Source organism: Dermochelys coriacea, chromosome 1 (assembly GCF_009764565.3).
Source record: "Dermochelys coriacea isolate rDerCor1 chromosome 1, rDerCor1.pri.v4, whole genome shotgun sequence".
In the NCBI taxonomy this organism is placed as follows: domain Eukaryota; kingdom Metazoa; phylum Chordata; order Testudines; family Dermochelyidae; genus Dermochelys; species Dermochelys coriacea.
This window is the reverse complement of record NC_050068.2, coordinates 199,742,506-199,765,219: the sequence shown is the minus strand read 5'-3', so window position 1 is coordinate 199,765,219 and position 22,714 is coordinate 199,742,506. Positions and strand designations below refer to the sequence as shown.

General features: G+C 45.6%; 1 long non-coding RNA gene across 1 annotated transcript in view; it reads right to left on the bottom strand.

Moving 5' to 3' along the window:
* LOC122459470 overlaps positions 1-22,714 on the bottom strand; it is a 68,096-nt gene that overhangs the window by 5,030 nt on the left and 40,352 nt on the right. The window lies entirely within an intron of this gene.

The window sequence follows — 22,714 nt, the reverse complement described above, 5'->3', positions numbered from 1 at the left end:
AATCAGCACAGAGCAGGCATATGGTGGGAACCAGGAGTGAGGCCTGACCAATGTAAGCTCATTACTTAGTTCACCACTTCTTCATAGGAAAGTGGACCTGTGCCAGCCTTTGTAAACTGAGCTGAGATCCCCCAAGCACTTCTCAGCAATATTTCTCTGATGTACAGGGAAAGCAAGAAAAAGTGCTCCCCCGGAGGAAAATATACAGAAAAGAGAAAGTGAAATATGGTGAAAAGGGACCAGAGAGAAAATGAATGGACAGAAAGCCTCTGACAAAGCCAGGTTGGGAAAGACTGAATTAATGAGCGTTTGGAAAGCATTCTGAAGCTGAGAATTACTAAGTGCTACTGTTGTTGTGAACAAGGAGTAAACAAAAGGCTCATCTTGGGAAAGGGGGGTGGGTGAGACATAAAGAGGACACTCTATAAAGAGCCCCAGCTCTGGTTTCTTAGATTGCCTGTGCTTAATTATGCTAATTATTCAGTGGAATGCCAACATTCTAGGGCCCTGTCTACTTTGCAACTTTAATAAGCTCAGTTTTTAACCAGTTGCTGGCATGGCTGGCTCTAAATACAGCTTTTGTCTATAAATCAGTAACCCTGGCAGCTAGTGGGGGGTCTCACTCCTGCCCGAGGCCTAGCCTGGCACATGGTTATCTCCCTGTATACTTCAGTGCAGTTGCTGTGAGTGACAGGACCTCCACAGCCTTGCCGATATAACTGGCCAGGCTGGTGGTCTAAGTCAGGGCTGGATTTAACCTTACGCCCCCCTCCCCCTGCCTAGAGCCGTTGGGTGTGTCCCTACCTGTGGATGGCTGTGTAAGTGCAATGCCTGTCAGAGGCTTGTAGCTTGACATTAGCATCAAGAGAGACAGCCCAGGATAGTGGGTTTGGAGGGCTCAGAGATCCCACAGTCCAGTTTACACCCCGGGGACCCTGTCACAGTGGGGAGGAGGATATTTTGCTTAGCAACATCAGGGCAAACCTCTTCTCTTAAATGGTGTTTGTACTAAGCAAGAAAAACTTTGCCAGGACATGAGTTACATGAACTATGTAGGTGCTGGCTTGTCCTTGCAACAATGGACTTGGCAACCCATTTGCCTCTGCACACAGCTCACTTAGTAACTGGTGTAGTGCAAGTAAATCCTGAAACATTTCTCTCCCAGCACCTGCTGGGAACAGGGGTTTTGGGTAGCTTCCAGCTGTAAGGCACTGCATTGTGGGATGGGGCTACAGGGACCGGTTGAGCCAGAGTCATTGTGACAGTTGAAGTTTCCCATCCACATAGTGTTATTAGTTACCTTGGCCCAGGAACAGGACTTCCTTGTGCCAGGCTCTAGATAAACACACCGGAAGACATGGTACATGCTCTGAAGAATTTACAGTCTACATTGGGAAGAAACTATTTTAGATTGCAGCTGGTCCAGAGCTAAAGACCTGGTGCATTACCAAACATTACAACCAATGCTGGTAGAAGACCTGGAGGAACCAACTCTGCATTGACAAATGGTACTGTACAGATGTTGCAGATGCAATGCATTCCAAACAATGGTTTGTTGCACTCCTTTCAGTGTTAACCTAGAACCACAGTTGCGTGTAGTGACACCCATGTGATGGGATGATACCAGGTTTACCAGGCAGAATGGAGGGAAGGAAAATAGTTCTGCATTTCAAAATCAAGCTGGTATGGCATCTAGATGGCTCTGGGGCATGGTAGTAGGCTGCTGTCTGTCCCTTCTAGCACCTGTATTTATTGACCTGGATTGTAACTGGGTTGACAGTTCAAATCAAACACAGGTTGTTAACGCCTGGTTGTCGTTAGCATCTCATGGTCAATTCAGTGGTCTAAATGAAGTGAGTTTTCGGTCTCAAACATTCACATCACAAAAGCCACCCTCACAATTGGTCCCTAGCTAGTTTGTCATAGACACCAAGATTTGAACAGGCTGTTGAGACTGCACTTTCTTAACTGCTCTTGATAGCCCAGTGGTTAAGGTGCTAGCCTAGGGCTAGTGAAACCAGGGTCCAGGTCCCTGCTCCACTACAAACTTCCTATGGGCAAGCCACTTAGATCCTCTGTGCCTCAGCTACAAAATGGGATAATAGCACTTCCCTAGCTCACAGGGGTGCTGTGAGGGCCCAGGTGCTGGCTTCTTCCAGGCCCTGGGGGTGCTCAACCCCCCCCACTCTGCCCCTTCCCATCCCCTCCTCTGAGCGCACCCTGTCCCTGTTCCTCCCTCCTCCCTTCCAGTGCCTCCTGCATGCCATGAAACAGCTGACTGTGGTGTGCAGGAGGTGCTGGGAGGGAGAGGGAGGAGTTGATCAGTGGGGCCGCCGGTGGGCAGGAGGTGCTGTGGGGGAGTGGGGGAGCTGGCTGCCAGTGAATGCTGAGCACCCACTCATTTTTTACCATGTGTGCTCCAGCCCTGGAGCACTCACAGAGTCGGTGCCTATGTGTAAGGGTAAATACATTAGAGTGTGACTACACAGGAATTAAACTCCCACAGTTGACTCAGGAGCATGGGGCTGTAATATTGCAGGGTAGACATTCAAACATCGGTTGGAGGCTGGGCTCTGGGACCCCATGAGCGGAGAGGGTCCCAGAGTTTTGTCTCAAGGCTGAATGTCTACACCACAATTTTACGACCCCACAGCCTGAGCCCAGGTCAGCTGACACAGGCCAGCCATGGATGTTTAAGTGCAGTGTAGACACACCCTTAGAGACAATGAGCTGCTCAGACATCATGGTAATGGGACCTATGAAAGATAGATTACTTCTTACACTGACAGCTAGGCTTTTCCTACAAATCACAGTTTACATCAGTAGCTAAATTCTAATGCAGACAAGCCCCGGGTTTCTCTAGACAGGGCTGGCACAGTGGCAAGACAGCATAAAGGAAGCTTGCTCCACGGCTACCGATTCTATACCTGCTCTGTGGTTAAACAAAGTCTCCAGGGGCTGCGAACATGTCACTTTCACCAACACTAAATTCACATTAAAAGACGTGTTCTCAAGTCTTCTTTTCTAGTGACTGAATCCACGGATGTAACCTACTGAAGGAAATCTTAGTTAAGAGAAGGCTGCCTTTGTTAAGCTAACACTTATCCTATTTCCTTTTATAATTACGTATTGTATTTTTTACTGTATGTTCTTTATCCAAAGAGGGTAGTGGACTAATGGAAGAGGATGCTGGGAAATCAAGGATACATAAAACCCCCCTCAGATCCTGTGATTTTAGGGCTGTCATGGTTTGTACAGAATCCACAATGCAAGTAATAACATTGTGTGTCTAGTCGTGCATCTTTCATCCAAGGGTCTCACTTGACAAAATAGTTAAAATTAAGCTTCACGACCCCTCTGCAAGGTTCAAATATTATTCTCACCTATTCTCACCTCCCATTCAAATGGGAGAATGAATGCAGAAGTTAAGCGACTCGTTCATGGTCACATGGTAGTCACAGTAGGCTTGTTTAGGGAAATCTGCAGTTACAGTATCACCAGTGTAGCTCCACTTGTGCAAGCAATGATGGAAGTGCTAGTGTAGACAGGGCTCTGGTGACCACTGGCATATTAAACAATGTGTCATCTAGACTTCATCTGATACAGGGTATGGCTGTGCTGCAATCGGAAGTGTGACCTGTAGATGTACCCAGGCTAGCTTTCAGCTAGCTAGCCTGAATAACAATAGCAGTGATGTGACGGCAGCACGGGCTGTACAAGCCCACCTAGGACCCTCAGTGTGTACTTGAGCAGCCAGCCTGTGCTTAAGTCACCTTCTAATTGCAGCGCAGACCTACCCAGAGTGGTTAAAAACAGTGGTGCTGAGTGGACACTACCACTCACGGCCAGTGGAGCTTCACTAGTGGTGCAAGTGAAAGCTGGGAGACTGCCCCCAAAACACGGAGTAGATGCAGTTAATCATTGGGAGAATTGGGAAGAGAACCCAGGATTCCTAACTCTTGGTCACATGCTCAAGTCCCTAGTGCTCCACCCCCCTTCCTGTAACGTTGTCTATTTGAGAAGTTCTCAAACTGTGGTGCGTGGCCCACCAGTGGTCCGTGAGCTCCGTTCAGGTGGTCCGCGGATAATTCCCGCTAAGGTGCGTGCCTGGGCGGCCACACACAAGAGACTGAAGGGCCCCCCACCTCATTAGTGGAGCTGCACAGGCCTGGTTCCACTAATTAGGTGCCTGGACCCTGGAGAAGATGCACATGTAAGGCGAGGTGGTGGCCTTGGGGGAAATAGTGGGTAGGTGGGAGGGGGCAGTGGGGTGAGAAGAGGGAGTGGAGGGGATTTGGGATGTGCAGGGCTGAAGCGGCCAGAAAAAAAGAGATGAGTTCCCCCAGCTCCAGGGCTGCGGCTGCTAGGGAGAGACCCCCCTCCTTCTCAACCCCAGCTTGGGGGGCTGCCATGGCAGGGGAGAGAGGGCACATCCATCGCATTAGAAAGGTAAGACTACTGATATTAAAATATGAGTTGTGTGCTTTTATTTGTAGACCAAAAAAACGTTAATTATTATTAATTTTTTTTTATACAGCACTTTTATCCAAAGTGCTTTACAATAGTTAGCTAACGGTACAAACAACATTTGGAAAGATCACTACGTGGTCCACCAAGACCCTCAGCAATTTTCAAGTGGTCCACAACAAAAAAAGTTTGAGAATCAATGGTCTATTCTTTACTTACTTTCCATTTACGATCAAAGCACAGGGCTAAAATCTGCTATGTTGTTTTCAGTGTAAACTAAAAGAAAGCAAATTTTCTCTTTGGTCTCCCTGCAAAGAGCTTTGAGAGTGTCGCCACCATGCTGCTGTCGCCCAGTTAATCACCCAGCCATGGAAAACAGCAGCACTAAACTGATCCCTAGACCCACCCACAGCCTCCAAACACTGCAATGAGGTGTTTACGTCAGAGACCTAGCTTGGGCCATTAAACTCACCTATCAAAAAATAAACAACCAAATGGAATCAAAGCACTTAATTTAAACAAACAATCAGCTTTCTGCTCACTTCTTACCCCTGCCTTTTACCGGCCTGAGCCTGGCCTCTTTATTCCCATTCTCTGTCTAGTCTAGGAGGAGACTGGAGATTTTCCATACATACCAACTTGTCCCCCTTTAGCTGATATGAGTCAATACTGGGACAGTTTAGTCTGAATTCTAGATGTCTGGATAAACTGGGACCTGGATCCAACCAAACCCACTTGTTGTTTTATGAAGACAAATCCTGACCGATGTGGTTATGTAAAATCAAAACAAGCCCCAATTTAGCCCATCTCCAGGTAAGAGGGAGGAGCCCTGCTGAACAGAAATACTGACATTTAGTCTCTCCAAATAATCATGCCCTACAGATTTCAAAGGTAGTTAACAGTTTGAACTTATTGTCTCCTTTAAATGTTGCCTTTACACATTGGCAAATCTGGCTTTTTCCTGTGTCTTCATTCTTGGATATAGATTTTTTTCCCCATTTGGGAAGTGATTTTAGTGCTGCAAATTATGCACAACAAGGTCTTCTCTTTCCTCCTGACGCAATAGCTGGAGAAAGCTTGGGCTTGGCCAACTGAGATTTCAGCCACCTGTGTAGCTGCACCATCTGCATACTACCGCTAGCATAGATATGATTTACATCTGTGCAGCTATACTAGTGGTTGAAATCCTAAGGTATGCAAAGGCCTCAGTCTAGTTGTAGCATGAATCTTAGATGCTCAAGAGCAAACCTCAGTCATATTTATTTCTATGAGTGAAATATCTTTAAAGGTTATAAGATGGCTGGGTCTATAAGTGTTATTGCATATACACAAAGGGGTTAGCTAAAAACATAAAATGTTCTTGCAATGTAACACTACTTTATTTCTTAGACTTCAGAACAATAAAACACGAGAACAAACAGAGGGAGACAAAGCAGACTGCTCCCTAAAACAGAGAGGCACAACGTATCCTACCTTGCTCTAAGCTGGCTATCTGTCTGCAGACTGACTCTATGTCTAGGCCCAGGTGGATTGCACACTTCCCAACAGAGCCTGCAAACAGGATCAGGACCTGAACCCTGACCCTCCACTCCCCTTCCCCACTCAAAGTGATAGCTGGCAATTCCACCACAGCCCTCAAAACACCACAACAAACACAAACAATGGGGGAATTTAGGGCTTACCTTAGCTCCAGCAGCGGGAACTAAAGAATGGGTATGCAGGAAAGGCGGCAATATGCTGCCCCCAGTGCTCCCGTCCTCTGTTATTTTTAGCAAGACTAGCTCACTCCCTGATCTCCCTCTCAGTGGTACCCCTGCTCTCTGCCCAGCCCCTTCTGCCTTCCATCAGCTTGGGGACCCAACTCTCCCTTGATGTGCTGCAAAATGGGTCAAATGCCGTGGAAATGGTTTAGGGGGTTTCTCCTTAAGTAAAAATATAAAAACGACAGCATTTCTCGAGTCAGAAAGATGCGATGGAAACTGCCTATGCTGAAAAGTTTAGCGTAATGAAGAGTGCTGCTGTCTCCTCTTCTAGTGGAGATCAATGGGGCCTGAATAACTCTACCAATTAGTCAGTCGTTTCTGAGAGGACTGACTGAGGTCACCTCTGCTCATAGTTATGAATGGCAGATGCAGTTAATGATAATTAGTGACTTACATTTGCACAGCATCTTTCATTCCACCCACAGCAGCTGTCTAACAACACACAGCAATGCTACATTTCTGACCCCATGCCACTATGAAGGGGAATGCTTTATATCCAATCAGAACTACGGGGGAATTTAGGAAGGGGAAATGCAGTTAGTGGATTTAGGATTCAGCCAGGATGCAAGGTTTCCATGCCTTACAAAGATTCCATGAGGTTTTTTATTAAACATCAGTGATCAGAACCTCAGGTTTACATATCACCTGGAAGATGGCTTCTCCAACAGTACAAGGCTCCCTAGCACCGTGCTGGGGTTTTACATATAAGATTGCCACTTACTGATCAACCAAACCTACTCTGTCCAGCACCCTAGATTTTTTTACTTGGACTCTCCACTTCCATCCAGTTATTGACAAGGCTCCACTTTAGTTGATGAGATGTGATACAATCACAGCCAGAGGCAGTATGACTGCAGGGCAGGCCATTAAATGACCATTCACTGCTACAGAAGAAAGCAGTCCCATTATTAATAAGGCCCCATTAGTCTTGAGGCTAACTTCTATCATTGGGATTTCCTTGAGCAGGGCAGTAAAAGCAATCAAAACCTAACCTGCCTTCAAGACAGTTTTCACTGGGGAGATCGGGATGTGGGACGTATTTCCAGATCTGCATTGCTTAACACTCATGGGAAACATGCAGCCAGTAACTAGACTCATATGCAGGCTAGATTTAAGCATGTGTTTTTGGTTCAAGGCACTGTGTTCCCAGCTGCTAAATGCAAAACACACTCCTCTAATTTTCTGTTATCTGCATGCCTGTGGATCACCACTGTCATTGAAAATATCTCAATGAAGCAGTTATGTTTGTGCTGGAAGATCAACCTATCCCCACCTGGTAATCCAAAAGACTGATGTAGGATGGGTTAACATAGAAAATGTCCAAAAATATCAGATATTTTAGAAAGTCAAAAGGACATGCAACACCTGTGCTCCATTTTCTACCAAGTCCTGTCAACGTTCACAAAGAGAATGGGTTCCTATCAAAGGTAGTAAATGTTGCAGTGTTTGGTAGCATGTGTTTCTGTGATGTGACTTAAACAAACAACATTGAATTTTATTGAAGTCAAATTGATCATCTATTCTTACTCCCTTTTTCTGTCACTTAGCCAGTTTCTAATCCATGACAGTATTTTACCTCTCACCCCATAACTTCTTAGTTTCCCTAATAGCCTCACTTAATTTAGTTAACACTTTTTTAAAGTCCAAATAAATTGCATTAATTAGTTCTTGTTTAATCACACTTTCGCTGAGATAATCTAACTCATTAATGAGGAACAGTTTTCCTTAACAGAAGCCAGGCCAGTTTATCCCCATCATATCATGGCATCTCAGGCATTGGCACCCTGACAGCAGGATTGTCTGGCTATGTAGACTCCCTCCTCAGGCCCTTCGTTACCAGCACTCCCAGCTATCTTCGAGACACCACCGATTTCCTGAGGAAACTACAGTCCATTGGTGATCTTCCTAAAAACACAATCCTAGCCACAATGGATGTAGAAGCCCTCTACACCAACATTCCACACAAAGATGGACTACAAGCCGTCAGGAACAGTATCCCCGATACTGTCACGGCTAACCTGGTGGCAGAACTTTGTGACTTTGTCCTGACCCATAACTATTTCACATTTGGTGACAATGTATACCTTCAAATCAGCGGCACTGCGATGGGTACCCGCATGGCCCCACAGTATGCCAACATTTTATGGCTGACTTAGAACAACGCTTCCTCAGCTCTCGTTCCCTAATGCCCCTACTCTACTTGCGCTACATTGATGACATCTTCATCATCTGGACCCATGGAAAAGAAGCTCTTGAGGAATTCCACCATGATTTCAACAATTTCCATCCCACCATCAACCTCAGCCTGGACCAGTCCACACAAGAGATCCACTTCCTGGACACTACGGTGCTAATAAGCGATGGTCACATAAACACCACCCTATATCGGAAACCTACTGACCGCTATTCCTACCTACATGCCTCTAGCTTTCATCCAGATCATACCACTCGATCCATTGTCTACAGCCAAGCGCTACGATATAACCGCATTTGCTCCAACCCCTCAGACAGAGACAAACACCTACAAGATCTCTATCATGCATTCCTACAACTACAGTACCCACCTGCTGAAGTGAAGAAACAGATTGACAGAGCCAGAAGAGTACCCAGAAGTCACCTACTACAGGACAGGCCCAACAAAGAAAACAACAGAACGCCACTAGCCATCACCTTCAGCCCCCAACTAAAACCCCTCCAACGCATCATCAAGGATCTACAACCTATCCTGAAGGACGAGCCATCGCTCTCTCAGATCTTGGGAGACAGACCAGTCCTTGCTTACAGACAGCCCCCCAATCTGAAGCAAATACTCACCAGCAACCACATACCACACAACAGAACCACTAACCCAGGAACCTATCCTTGCAACAAAGCCCGTTGCCAACTCTGTCCACATATCTATTCAGGGGATACCATCATAGGGCCTAATCACATCAGCCACACTATCAGAGGCTCGTTCACCTGCGCATCTACCAATGTGATATATGCCATCATGTGCCAGCAATGCCCCTCTGCCATGTACATTGGCCAAACTGGACAGTCTCTACGTAAAAGAATGAATGGACACAAATCAGACGTCAAGAATTATAACATTCAAAAACCAGTTGGAGAACACTTCAATCTCTCTGGTCACTCGATCACAGATCTAAGAGTGGCTATACTTCAACAAAAAAGCTTCAAAAACAGACTCCAACGAGAGACTGCTGAATTGGAATTAATTTGCAAACTGGATACAATTAACTTAGGCTTGAATAGAGACTGGGAATGGATGAGTCATTACACAAAGTAAAACTATTTCCCCATGGTATTTCTCCCTCCCACCCCACCCCCCACTGTTCCTCTGATATTCTTGTTAACTGCTGGAATTAGCCTACCTGCTTGTCACCATGAAAGGTTTTCCTCCTTCCCCCCCCTGCTGTTGGTGATGGCTTATCTTAAGTGATCACTCTCCTTACAAAAAGAAAAGGAGTACTTGTGGCACCTTAGAGACTAACAAATTTATTAGAGCATAAGCTTTCGTGAGCTACAGCTCACTTCATCGGAGCTTATGCTCTAATAAATTTGTTAGTCTCTAAGGTGCCACAAGTACTCCTTTTCTTTTTGCGAATACAGACTAACACGGCTGCTACTCTGAAACTCTCCTTACAGTGTGTATGATAAACCCATTGTTTCATGTTCTCTGTGTGTGTGTATATAAATCTCTCCTCTGTTTTTTCCACCCAATGCATCCGATGAAGTGAGCTGTAGCTCACGAAAGCTTATGCTCTAATAAATTTGTTAGTCTCTAAGGTGCCACAAGTACTCCTTTTCTTTTTTCATAATTCTATGTATCATTTCAACCAAAGTGACTACTTAGGAGCTGGAACGGTGCTTTGGATGGGATTGTGTTGCTCCAAGAAGAGAAAATAAATGGTACAGAATCATACAGTTCCACGTGGGTTGAGAGGTCTGTGTGGCATGCCATCTAGGCCCTGCCATGGCACCATTCAGCAATGGCATAGTCGAGGTTGAACACTGCTACTGAAAAGCAGGTGGGTAGCACATATGATAAGATATAGCTACCGTCCTCAATGATTTAGCACCATTTAGCCAAGGATTATCCCCCTACATATGGATTCTGCCCATTGTACTGATTAGGTAATTGAGGCACACAGAATTGAAGTGAAAACCCGTATCTCTCAAATACCAGTCCTTTGCTCTAACTACCAAACAATACCGCCTTGCATTCTAAAGGAGGTTCTAAAGAAAGAAGAAACTAGGGCCCATCTGTAAGTCAGCGTAAACCTCCCCAGGGAATAACCCTGGAACAGAAGGCCCCTAACACAGTAGAGAGCCAGCTTTGATACCTCAGCGGCAGCTTTGGATGCAGGGACATTCTAGAGCAAGAGTAGGGGGCAGAGCAGAGGCAGGGCCTGAGCTGGGCCCAGTGAAGTGTGTGCGCATGGCTGGGGCAAACTTGCACTCTGGTGATTCTGCAGTGGTGCATTGGAACCACTGAAGCTAGGGTGTGATTTAGGGAAGACCTCAGAACTGTTCTAGCTTGTGCCAGGGGCCGAACGGGCCCCGTAGTAGCTCCTGCATTGAGGAGGCCAAGATGCCAGACCTCAATCCCTGAGCTGCCCTTATGAAACAATCTAAGCTACAAGACAAGACAAAGCTATCTCAGGGAAGGTTAATGCACTAGAGGAGGTAAGGGGAAGGATGGTAGATGTCTGCTGATTGAGAGTAATGCTTTGTTTGCTTCCCTTTGAAGTGTGGTATTAAGGGGAAGTAAAGCACTCACTGCTGTAGAACATTAACCATTTGAAACAGTGGCATAAAGCTAAATCTCTGTGCTTTCAGGAGTTCTGGAACACTTAGGGGGATTGATCACCAGATACAAACCCTCTCACTCGCTGCAAATTCAGCTGAGGTCAATAGAGACCCAAAGTCATTCTGATCTGATAACTGTTTGTGGCCTGCGAGACATGAGTTGGTGGCCTCAATCCACGTTTGACTGGAGAGATGCCCACATTACAAAACCACCATCATACTCTGCATTTGGTGACAGTCCCAGCTAAGAGGTCAAGGGCTGATTGGGCCATAGAGGGTAGATCTACACAGCAATTAAACATTCGTGGCATTCCCAGGTCAGCTAACTCGGGCTCGCAGGGCTCAGGCTGAGGGGCTAAAATTACTGTGTAGACATTTGGGCTTGGACTGGAGCTCTAGCTCTGGGACCCTTCCCATCCTGTGGTGTCCCAGAGCTCAGGCTTGTGCCCAAGCCTGAATGTCTATACAGCAGTGTTACAGTCCTGAGCCCTGCAAGCCCGAGTCAACTGACCCGAATGAGCCATGGGTGTTTAATTGCTGTGTAGATATACCCAGAGACTGAATGACCCTCTCACCCTTGTTGCCTAGAGGGCAGGAACAAGGCTTCAGTCTCCCAGTCTAAGAAAATGGGCCTAAAAATCCACACCCCCGAGGGGGAATGTGAGGCTTAATTCATTAGTGTACCTCCAACACATGTACAGGCCACAGATTAAAGTCCAAAATACCGACTAGCGCTTTCCCGCCACTCACCTAACTCATCCTCTGTAATTCTCACTATTGCTGATAATATGCTGCCATTTTTAAACAGCTCTTTCCCTATCCCAGTAGTTGGGCATTCCAGCTCTGGCAAATCTAATGTGGCTTTGTCTACACTTAAAAGGGTTTGCTAGCATAGATATATGGTAAAGTTACACGGCAACCTCCCCTAGCAGAGATACAGCGTATACTACCAAAAGAACTCTTTTGTTGGTACACCTTAAACCAATTCTCCAAGTAGAATAAGCTATATGAGCAAACGGACTTTTTTGCTGGTATAACTATGGCTATGTCTACACTAGAAACTTCAAAGCACTGCTGTGGGAGCCCTCCCACGGCAGCGCTTTGAAGTGCGAGTGTGGTCACGTGCGAGTACGGGGAGAGAGCTTTCCCAGCGCTCCTGGTAATCCAGCTCCACAAGGGGAATAGCTCAGAGCGCTGGGAGCACAGGAGATTCCAGGCCACTTAGGAGGAAGGCAGGAATAGTTTATTCATCACACGTACCAGCAATCAATCATTGTGACAAGACCAGAGCAGAAGGGCACCAAAGGACAAACCTACATGAGGAGATTTTTTTTTTTGGTTGAAAAACAGGAAAAGTTGCACTTTTATTACCAATGGGGGAAGCTCTAGTGTAGCTCAGAAGCAGATGTTTTCACCACTGTGTTTAACATCTGTTTGATCAAAATGCCTAAACAAACTGTTGGAAGGACTCCAACTCTTCCATTCTACACTGCAATCGGAGATGTGAGCGCAGCTCCCATACCTGAGATCACTTTCTAGCTAACAGGAACACTAAGAGCAGTGAAAGCTGTGGTAGCACAGATCCAAGTGCAGGGTGGCTGCCCAAATAAGTATCCAGGGTCCTGGGCAGGCTTTTACAGCCAGTGCTGAAGCCTGTATTGCTATAGCTTCACTTCTACTGGTGCCTGAGCTAATTAGGGTACGTCTACACTATGAAATTAGGTCGAATTTATAGAAGTCGGTTTTGTAGAAGGCATTTTTATACAGTCGAGTGTGTGTGTCCCCACACAAATGCTCTAAGTGCATGTAGTCGGCGGACTGTGACCACAGTACCGAGGCAACAGTCGACTTCCGGAGCTTTGCACTGTGGGTAGCTATCCCACAGTTCCCGCAGTCTCCACCACCCATTTGAATTCTGGGTAGAAATCCCAGTGCCTGATGGGGCTAAAACATTGTCGCGGATGGTTCTGGGTACATATCGTCAGGACCCCGTTCCCTCTCTCCCTCCGTAAAAGCAAGGGCAGACAATCGTTTTGCACCTTTTTTCTTGAGTTACCTGTGCAGACGCCATACCACGGCAAGAATGGAGCCCGCTCAGCTTACCATCACCGTATGTCTCCTGGGTGCTGGCGGACGTGGTACTGCATTGCTACACAGCAGCAGTTTACTGTCTTTTGGCAACAGACAGTGCAGTATGACTGGTAGCCGTCATCGACATAGTCCTGGGTGCTCTTTTAACCGGGCGCCTGGGCAAACATGGGAGTGACTCAGCCAAGTCATTTCCCTTGTTTCATCTCATGGCGATTGAGTCCTACCGGCAGTGCACTGTCTTTTAATCTGCAGCTAGCAGAAGACGATGGCCAGTAGTCATACTGCACCGTCTTCTGCCGAGCACCCAGGAGGTGACGATGGCTAGCGGTCGTACTGCACAGTCTGCTGCCAGCATGATGTATAAAGATAGATGAAGTGGCTCAAAAAAAGAAATAGACCAGATTTGTTTTGTATTCATTTTCTCCTCCCTCCCTCCCTCTGTGAAATCAACGGCCTGCTAAACCCAGTTTTGAGTTCTATCCTTAAGGCGGCCATTCAGATCTCGCAAAGCCACCCCCTTTGTTGATTTGAATTCCCTGTAAGCCAACCCTGTAAGCCATGTTGTCAGTCGCCCCTCCCTCCATCAGGGCAATAGCCTCGTTCCGTGCCTTTTTTCTGTGCAGACGCCATACCATGGCAAGCATGGAGCCCGCTCAGATCACTTTGGCAATTAGGAGCACACTAAACACCACACGCATTATCCAGCAGTATATGCAGCACCAGAACCTTGCAAAGTGAAACTGGTGTGTAGGCGACGTCAGCGCAGTAATGAGAGTGATGAGGACATAGACACAGACTTCTCTCAAAGCACGGGTCCTGCCAATGTGGGCATCATGGTGCTAATGGGGCAGGTTCATGCGGTGGAATGCCAGTTCTGGGCTCAGGAAACAAGCACAGACTGGTGGGACTGCATAGTGTTGCAGGTCTGGCACGATTCCTAGTGGCTGCGAAACTTTCGCATGCGTAAGGGCGCTTTCATGGAACTTTGTGACTTGCTTTCCCCTGCCCTGAGGCGCAAGAATACCGAGATGAGAGCAGCCCTCACAGTCGAGAAGTGAGTGGCCATAGCCCTGTGGAAGCTTGCAATGCCAGACAGCTACCGGTCAGTCGGGAATCAATTTGGAGTGGGCAAATCTACTGTGGGGGCTGCTGTGATGCAAGTAGGCAATGCAATCAAAGATCTGCTGATATCAAGGGTAGTGACCCTGGGAAATGTGGAGGTCATAGTGGATGGCTTTGTTGCAATGGGATTCCCTAACTGTGGTGGGGCCATAGACGGAACCCATATCCCTATCTTGGCACCAGAGCACCAAGCCAGCGAGTACATAAACCACAAGTTTTCAATAGTGCTGCAGGCACTGGTGGATCACAAGGGACACTTCACCAACATCAACGTGGGATGGCCGGGAAAGGTACATGACGCTCGTATCTTCAGGAACTCTGGTCTGTTTCAAAAGCTGCAGGAAGGGACTTTCTTCCCAGATCAGAAAATAACCGTTGGGGATGTTGAAATGCCTATAGTTATCCTTGGGGACCCAGCCTACTCCTTAATGCCATGGCTCATGAAGCGATACATAGGCAACCTGGAGAGTAGTCAGGAGCTGTTCAACTACAGGCTGAGCAAGTTCAGAATGGTAGTAGAATGTGCATTTGGACGTTTAAAAGCGTGCTGGCGCAGTTTACTGACCAATATTCCCACTGTTATTACTGCTTGCTGTGCGCTCCACAATATCTGTGAGAGTAAGGGGGAGATGTTTATGGCGGGGTGGGAGGTTGAGGCAAATTGCCTGGCTGCTGGTTACGCACAGCCAGACACCAGGGCGGTTAGAAGAGCACAGGAGGGTGTGGTGTGCATCAGAGAAGCTTTGAAAACCAGTTTCATGACTGGCCAGGCTACTGTGTGAAAGTTCTGTTTGCTTCTCCTTGATGAAACCCCCCGCCCCTTGGTTCACTCTACATCCCGTAAGCTAACCACCCTCCCCACCTCCCTTCGATCACCGCTTGCAGAGGCAATAAAGTCATTGTTGCTTCACATTCATGCATTCTTTATTAATTCATCACACAAATAGGGGGATAATTACCAAGGTAGCCCAGGAGAGGTGGTGGAGGAGGGAAGGACAAGGCCACACAGCACTTTAAAAGTTTAAAACTTATTGAATGCCAGCCTTCTGTTACTTGGGCAATCCTCTGGGATGGAGTTGCTGAGCGGCCGGAGGCCCCCCCCAATGCGTTCTTAGGCGTCTGGGTGAGGAGACTATGGAACTTGGGGAGGAGGGCGGTTGATTACACACGGGCTGTAGCGGTAGTCTGTGCTCCTGCTGCCTTTCCTGCAGCTCAACCATACACTGGAGCATATTAGTTTGATCTTCCAGCAGCCTCAGCATTGAATCCTGCCTCCTCTCATCACGCTGCCGCCACCTTTCAGCTTCAGCCCTCTCTTCAGCCCGCCACTTACTCTCTTCAGCCCTCCAGCTCTCCTCCCGGTCATTTTGTGATTTCCTGCACTCTGACATTGTCTGCCTCCATGCATTCGTCTGTGCTCTGTCAGTGTGGGAGGACAGCATGAGCTCAGAGAATATTTCATCGCAAGTGCGTTTTTTCACCTTCTAATCTTCGCTAGCCTCTGGGAAGGAGAAGATCCTGTGATCCTTGAAACACATGTAGCTGGTGGAGAAAAAAAAAGGGGCAGTGGTATTTGAAAAGACACATTTTATAGAACAATGGGTACACTCTTTCACGGTAAACCTTGCTGTTAACATTACATACATAGCACATGCACTTTCGTTACAAGGTCGCATTTTGCCTCCCCCCACGGCGTGGCTAACAGCAGGGAACATTTCTGTTCAGCCATAGGCAAACAGCCCAGCAGGAAAAGGCACCTCTGAATGTCCGCTTAAGAAAAGCACCGTATTTCAACCAGGTGACCATGAATGATATCACTCTCCTGAGGATAACACAGAGAGATAAAGAACGGATGTTGTTTGAACGCCAGCAAACATACACTGCAATGCTTTGTTCTACAATGATTCCTGAGTACATGCTACTGGCCTGGAGTGGTAAAGTGTCCTACCATGGTGGATGGAATAAGGCTGCCCTCCCCAGAAACCTTTTGCAAAGGCTTTGGGAGTATATCCAGGAGAGCCACGAATGCCAGGGCAAATTAATCATTAAACATGCTGGCTTTTAAACCTTGTATAGTATTTTAAAAGGTACACTCACCAGAGGTTCCTTCTCTGCCTGGTGGGTCTGGGAGGCAGCCTTGGATGGGTTCGGGAGGTACTGGCTCCAAGTCCAGGGTGAGAAACAGTTCCTGCCTGTTGGGAAAACCGGTTTCTCCGCTTGTTTGCTGTGAGCTATCTACAACCTCCTCATCCCCAAAACCTGCTTCCATGTTGCCTCCATCTCCATTGAAGGAGTCAAACAACACAGCTGGGGTAGTGGTGGCTGAACCCCCTAAAATGGTGTGCAGCTCATCATAGAAGCCGCATGTTTGGGGCTCTGACCCGGAGCGGCCGTTTTCCTCTCTGGTTTTCTGGTAGGCTTGCCTCAGCTCCTTAAGTTTCATGCGGCACTGCTTCGGGTCCCTGTTATGGCCTCTGTCCTTCATGCCCTGGGAGATTTTCACAAATATTTTGGCATTTCAAAAACTGGAACATAGTTCTGATAGCACGGATTCCTCTCCCCATACAGCGATCAGATCCCGTACCTCCCGTTCGGTCCATGCTGGAGCTCTTTTGCGATTCTGGGACTCCGTCATGGTCACCTCTGCTGATGAGCTCTGCATGGTCACCTCTGCTGATGAGCTCTGCATGGTCACCTGCAGCTTGCCACACTGGCCAAACAGGAAACTGAAATACAAAAGTTCGTGGGCCTTTTCCTGTCTACCTGGTCAGTGCATCTGAATTGAGAGTGCTGTCCAGAGCGGTCACAAAGGAGCACTCAGGGATAGCTCCCAGAGGCCAATACCATCTAATTGCATCCACAGTACCCCAAATTCAACCCAGCAAAACCGATTTCAGCGCTAATCCCCTTGGGGGTGGAGTAAGGAAATCAATTTTAAGAGCCCTTTAAGTCGAAAAAAAGGGCTTTGTCATGTGGATGGGTGCAGGGTTACATCAATTTAACGCTGCTAAATTCGACCTCAACGCCTAGTGTAGACCAGGGCTTAGATTCAAGCCACTCACCTGCCCAATTGCAGTGTAGACATACTCTAAAGCTCAGAGAGTTCTCACTCCATGTACCTGGGTCCTCCAAGGGAGGCCTCCAGCCAAACAGGGAAAACAAGACTCGATATGTCTGATTCTTCTAAGATAAAAAGGAAGCAGAGAAAAGCAACCCCAAAACCCTATAGAAAAAACAGAAACTTTCAGGTCCTTTTTATAAGTCATCAAATAAGACAAAGATTTTGTCCCAGGTATTTTTAGTAAAAGTCACGGACAGGATGTGGGCAATAAATCATGGAAGCTGGAGCTCTATAGTGTGGGGCTGAAGCCTGAACCCCACCGCCCGGGGCAGAAAGTTATGGAGGTCACGTAAAAATCACGGAATCCATGACCTCAGTGACCGACTCACGTAGCCTTAGTCATAAAACAAGCTAATAAGCCCAATTTCCATGTATCAGGTTGATGGTGGGAGACAAGTCCCTGTGTTAAAAGGGGAAACAAAGGCATGGAGAAAATATACTAAACTGGAGAAGACTGGATACAGTAGTTATCCTTCTGATTATGTTAAATATTTTTCTTTCATTATTTTGTGGCAGCCTCTTTGTTTTCCTTTTTGGCTAGTCAGTTTTCTGCAAAGGGAGTACTTGGCTGTTGATTCAGTAGCCAGGACTGAGTATACGTTCTTGTTTTGTCAAGGCCCAAGGGGTTGGGGGGGAAGAAGGAATAATAAATACCCCTCTTGCCTCACCTTCCTTTCTCCTGGGCTTATATCTCCTCCGGCTGCTTAGCCTCACAGCTTCAAAACACTCCATAGTGTCATACTGTGATGAGAGGGAAGGGCTGCAGGGCACTGTTTAAAGTGGGGAGGCCCCATAGATCTCCCTCTCCCCCACCTTATCCTCCTCTTCCTCCCTCAGGCACCCCATGAGTCCTTACATCCACCTGCTCCAAATCTGAGTGAGTGGTGGTGTGACCAGGCACATGGAGTCACAGTACCATGCAGGTTTGGCCCAGCCAAAAAGTGCTCAAGCTATGGCCCCGGTGCCCCCGCCACTGGCTCTGCAGCCTCTGATGGGAGGTCAGGTCAGTGTATCTGAGACACTTTCTATCGAAATTGTCTCTCCGTCATTGTTATAATCTCAGAGTACACATACCTCTTAGTTTATAATGCTCAGAGGTTAACTTCAGTTAGAATTGTGGGTGCTCAGACCACACCCTGGTGGTCAGCTCCTGGTCTGAATTGACAAGATCTCTGCTTGCTACTAAATAAAGCCCACACCTGCAGGGTAAAGACACAATTTGTATTTTTGCTGCTCACTGAGCTTGTGGGGTTTATATTATGGTTTCAAATATTAGTTCTCTTGATACGGAATCCTAAACATACAAAGGACAGACAACTATCACTTTAAGCCTAGCTCAAGGCTTATCAGGGGGCTATTATTTACACAAGAATCCAGGTTTAAAAAGAGCTTTTAGTTCTGGCAAATTGAGGCCTCTATCTATAGAATAAGCTGGGTGATAGCAGTTCAGTGCTCCACACGCTCCCCCCCGCACCTGGAGAAATGTGGGTTTTCCTGGAATTGAGACAGTATCTCACTCTCTATGTCTCATCATCAGTCCTTGACCTCTCTACTGAGAGCATCAACACGGATGCAAGATGCGTTGGTAGTTTATAAGACAGGTATTGGCCAGTGGGAGCTTGACTGAGACCAGCCAACCACTTCGTACAGGGCACCTAACAGCTGTCACTTGGTAACAACTGTCAATCACTGCCATCTTGAGCTAGATTCAAATTAGCAGTCAGTTCTCACTAGCAGTCCAGGGCTAATCGGTCCCATACAGATATTCAAGTGCTGAAATTGTTTCTAGTGTCAGTGTGATCAAGGAAACAGTTGAGGTTCCTGGAGTTTTTCCTTTCTGATCAAATTAAGAAGGGAGTGGAGGTGGGAAATCAAATGATTAATGCTTTAGAAACTATAAAGTGTTGCCAAATCTCATGATTTTACCACCAGTCTGGTGATAGTCAATATTTTCCCTAAAGTCCCAATTTCTGAAGCCACACGGTTACAAGATTCTCTGCTTTCATTTTAAAACAAAACAGAACAAAAACCCCTGCAAAGTTCTAGCTATTATGATTGTGGAGGAAAGCTTGAAAAAGGTGCCCTGAATGTATCCAAAAGGCTCATAAAAAGAACCCAATAATGCATCCGATGAAGTGAGCTGTAGCTCACGAAAGCTTATGCTCAAATAAATTTGTTAGTCTCTAAGGTGCCACAAATACTCCTTTTCTTTTTGCAAATACAGACTAACACGGCTGCTACTCTGAAACCAATATCTAGTGTATCCAATATCTACTTTTTAAAATCCCATGGTTTTTAAGCCAATCTCAAGATTTTGGGGGGACCAAGCATATCTGGGACTGGCAATACTGAATCCATAACAACAGGTTTCAGAGTAGCAGCCATGTTGATCTGTATTCGCAAAAAGAAAAGGAGTACTTGTGGCACCTTAGAGACTAACACATTTATTTGAGCATAAGCTTTCATGAGCTACAGCTCACTTCATCGGATGCATTCAGTGGAAAATACAGTGGGGAGATTTATATACACAGAGAACATGAAACAATGGGTGTTATCATACACTCTGAAAACCGTAAGGAGAATGATCACTTAAGATGAGCTATTACCAGCAGGAGGGGGGAGGGGGGAAAGAAAACCTTTTGTGGTGATAATCAAGGTGGGTCATTTCCAGCAGTTGACAAGAACGTCTGAGGAACAGTGGGGCGGTGGGGAGGGGGGGAAATAACATGGGGAAATAGTTTTACTTTGTGTAATGACCCATCCACTCCCAGTCTCTATTCAAGCCTAAGTAAATTGTATCCAGTTTGCAAATTAATTCCAATTCAGCAGTCTCTCGTTGGAGTCTGTTTCTGAAGTTTTTTTGTTGAAGAATAGCCACTCTTAGGTCTGTGATTGATTGAGCAGAGAGATTGAAGTGTTCGCCGACTGGTTTTTGAAGGTTATAATTCTTGACGTCTGATTTGTGTCAATTTATTCTTTTACGTAGAGACTGTCCAGTTTGATCAATGTACGTGGCAGAGGGGCATTGATGGAACATGATGGCATCTATCACATTGGTAGATGTGCATAATACACTCCCTCTGAACTTATACACACACATTCCTAGGCATTCATTTGACTGATTTAGATTGTAGAGTGACCAACTTGAGACAGCTTCACTCTAATTTTCAGGAGGTGTCCAGCACCCACAGCTCCCATTGACTTCAGTTAGGTTTGTGGGTGTTCAGCCCATTTAATAATTTGGGCACTCAAGTATTGAGGCACACTAAAGAAGTGGCCACGTTTGAAAAATGTAGCCAAGTCTAAGTACAAGAAATAGTGCAGATAGTACTGTGAAGATAAATACTCCTGTGCAGTAAATGCCTCTTTAAATAGCAGTCACAGTACCCGAGATAGTTAAATAAATATTTATTAAATGTGGGCAGGTATATGCATACATAACCTACCAGGGGATGAGATCTATGTGATAAATTGGATTGCTCATGTACCTTTGACCACCTCACCTGCACTCTGGCCCACATCCTCAAAAGGTATCTAGACACCTATTTCAATAGGAATTAGGCGCCTAAATGTCTTTGATCCAGCAAGGACTAACATTAAGCCACTTAGCTGTCGCAAAAGAAAATCAACTTGCTAGAGAAATTATTCATTTATCCTCAAATTACATGAGCAACATTTGATCTGGCACCAGTAACAGGTTTAAGGACCATTATCTCATTATATAGAGAGAGGCTATATATATAGAGAGAGAGAGCAAGCAGAGCTTTAGTCCATTAGAAATGTTAGATTCCTAGCATCTCAGTGGAATACACAATACTTGGTTCTAGTCTTGAAGGTCCCAAGATTGTAAACCATAGAGCTGCCAGACAGATAGGGTAAAAGCAATTTTAGAGGAAGGAGAAAAATTATTGTTAGAATTGAACTCATCTCAGACAGCCTGGCTGTACAAAAAATTAGTCCAAATAAAATATTTGAGAGCTCTCTCAAACATTTCTAAAATAAAATATGTGATTTATGAAGAATACATGATGTTGTAGTCTACATGTTTTATTGGCACTCCTTTGAGCGTACACGATTTACAGCTTTGCCATTTGTGAATAATACGGCCACGCATGACAATTTCAGATTAGTTTTTAGATGAACAGAAGATAAGCACCCAAAAGTTTAATGGCTTTTCTGAACATCTTAAGGTGTGCATATTGGACTGGATCAGACTGCAAGCACAAGCTGTTTCATGAGTTTTCAGGCGTAGTACTTCCTGCTCTGGTCAGAATACTGGGAAATCAAGCTCTTTCTGGAACTCATAAGTGCAGAGGGGCATGACATTGACAAATAATGAGAAGTTAAAAGAATTCTCAAACCTTAAAAAAAGGTTTGTTTCAGTTTGAATTTTTGACAACGGTTCATAATAGTTTTATGTCTGTAACTACGACTTCCTCTTCCAAAGCATATTTCAAATGAAAAAGACATTTTCCCCCTAAGTGTGTGGTTTTAAATTCCAGTGCTATTATGTTTTCTGTATACTGAATGTTTTACCTTTCTGATTACTCACCCTGACCCTGATTCTGCAAAGAGTTGCATGTGTATAAAGTGATTCACATGCATAAGTGTGTAGAATCAGGGATGAGAGCTAAGCAAAAATGACAATTATTCTATTATTAAATTTTGTAAATAAGTATTCACAACCGTGTTCCAGGAAAGCTTGAAAAATAATTGGCTTGCACTGAAGCAAGAGAAACATCATGTGCTGCAGTGAAAAAAATCTTCATCACAAACTTTGGAAATTAGCTTTTAAGCAAGGAGTTTGAAAAATCTGCAAATTTGGTGGCTGCAAACTTGACATGAAATCTCATATTTCATTCTGAATGTTTTATGTACCCCCAATTAAGCCAATAATACCCTTAATTATTCACAAAGAAGAATTTAAAATGAAGAGTCTGATTGATTGTTTAGAGTTTCAATTCAGGTCAGTATTTACTACAATGTGTATCTGTTGAAAATCACAATGGCTTGGGAATAATAACAGGGGCAGTGACTGTAAGTTACAAGGTTGTGAATATGCCATGCTCTGACATAATAAATCACAAGTCAAGAGCTCTCTTGGTTCATGACATCACCAGCATTTGAAGTTCTATTTATAAGCTACTCTACTGTATGCAGTAAGAGCTTTCTCAGGTTAGAAAGGACTGCTTATTTAGAATTTTAATTTTAGACATCTGGTCTCTTTCAGATGTGCTGATCTATTTATAGCAAAATAACTGCAGTACATAAATATTGATAGGGCAGCATGGGGCTATAGTTATGATGCAGGGGCACATTCATAGCCCACTGAAATAAA